Here is a 1,755-nt window from a genome sequence, read left to right as displayed (position 1 = left end):
AGTGTGCACTAATGACCGAGTTGATGAAGTTATGAACAATCAACAACTCAACTACCATCAGATCGTGGTAGGCCTGTCCCGAGGGGCGTGCGACCTGTGCACCTAAACAGGGTCTCCAAAAAGTCAAGCAAAGAGCTTAGTGATATCTCGTCTACTCTCTCGCTCCTTCCGTCCTTATCTCCTAGCTACAGGGCACAAGGGCGAAAAGGAGGCGGAACAGGTTTCCGGCAGCGATTCTGCCGGTCCCTTCCGTCTCCGGTGGCCTGTTTGGCGCCGGAGATGGAAGAGGACTGGGGAATATACGTGCGGCTGTGCATAGACTAGGTAGTTTAGTATCTAGGTCTTCGTTTTTCTCACCGTCGATGATGAGGGTGGAGGAATGATCTCCGGGGGTGGCCGTGTTGCCACTCCGCGGGCAAATAAGGTCGCATGCTGTTGCTGACGACGCGGCGACGTCTTTGCTTCTCCAAGATGGCTCTGCTGATTATGGCGACGACGGTGGTGGCGCCAGATCTGCTCATGGCCTACGGTGGAGGTTAGCGTTTTGTTTTCTAGTTGTCTGTGTCTTCCTTGCGAAAGGGCGAGGCGGCAATCTTTCCCTGCGGTTTGATTCTCTTCCGGGTTGCTAATGGCTACGGCAGCTGCGGAGCTTCTTTCCGGCCGGCGAGGTGTGCGTTGCCGGCGGCGGATTGGTACCTCTTTTCTTCTTGTCGACGGAATCGCTGATGTTCTTTCAACGGAATAGAAGCGTTGTGGTGCCACGGCATGGGCTGATGCAGCAGAGCCAAAGCTTTGGAGTTCCTCGATAAGGTGGAAGGAGGTGATGGCCGGACTCCGGCGACTGTCTGGAGGTGCCAGCGACGAAGATGGAGTTGAGGACATTCTGGGGTGTGTGCGTCATATATCTTTGTACCAGGGTGTGCCTCATCTGTTTAATACAGTCTTCCCTTTCGGGAAAAAAAACAGGGCCTCAAAAAATGTGGGGCCCCAAAGATTAGTCTGCATACTTACCATTAATATTAGCTCAGCGAACTGTATGGTCCTCTCAAGGTTTCTTTGAATTTCCTGCAAAGAGAACACGAGAGCCCAAAACTTTCCTTTCTCTCCTTCAATCTCTTATATTTTATCCATGTAGCATGCACATATCTCCTATTTTCCTAGAAAGGACCGGCAGCTATGCGTCTAATTCTCCTCACCCAATTAATCCGCGATTTTTCCCCCAAAAAAATCCTACTGGACCATGAATCACCCCAATCCAATCTATTTGTTTCTCTGTGCGCTCAAGGGCATTTTTTATGTCTATATCTTCTTTTCTTTTCTTACATCTAGGCCAACATCAATTGACTTATTGGGATAAATTTGCACTGCTTACTGGAACCTTAAATTTGTCGAGTGTTTTTTCTTTACCGAATATTTTTTTCTTTGCCAAGTATTTTTTTTGAACACTCGGCAAACAAGCTCTTTGCCGAGTGTCGAGCTGAAAACACTCGGCAAAGAAAAAACACTCGGCAAACAAAGGGCTTTGCCGAGTGTAAAAAAAACACTCGGCAAATTGCCGAGTATTTTTTTGACACTCGGCAAAATAATAAATTTTTTCTCTCTTTTCATTTTGAAAATTTTTCTACTCCCCACGTACAACATGTGGTACTCCATGTTACAATTTGGTATATTTTTGGATTTATTTGCTATATTTAATTAATTAATTGCATTTCAAGGAAATTTTTAGTATAAGTCAAATTTGAACTTCAAGTGATT

At 46.2% G+C, this 1,755-nt stretch overlaps 1 long non-coding RNA gene across 1 annotated transcript; it reads left to right on the top strand.

Moving 5' to 3' along the window:
- Nucleotides 1-1,112, top strand: LOC117866857 (uncharacterized). The gene is made up of 2 exons (XR_004643024.2): nt 1-535; nt 642-1,112. It is a non-coding gene; the product is annotated as an uncharacterized lncRNA (long non-coding RNA).
- The last annotated feature ends 643 nt before the right edge of the window (nt 1,113-1,755 follow it).

The sequence above is a fragment of the Setaria viridis genome, chromosome 8 (assembly GCF_005286985.2).
Source record: "Setaria viridis chromosome 8, Setaria_viridis_v4.0, whole genome shotgun sequence".
In the NCBI taxonomy this organism is placed as follows: Eukaryota; Viridiplantae; Streptophyta; class Magnoliopsida; order Poales; family Poaceae; genus Setaria; species Setaria viridis.
Note: the sequence above shows the minus strand (reverse complement) of the source record. Positions and strands in the feature narration are given on the sequence as shown.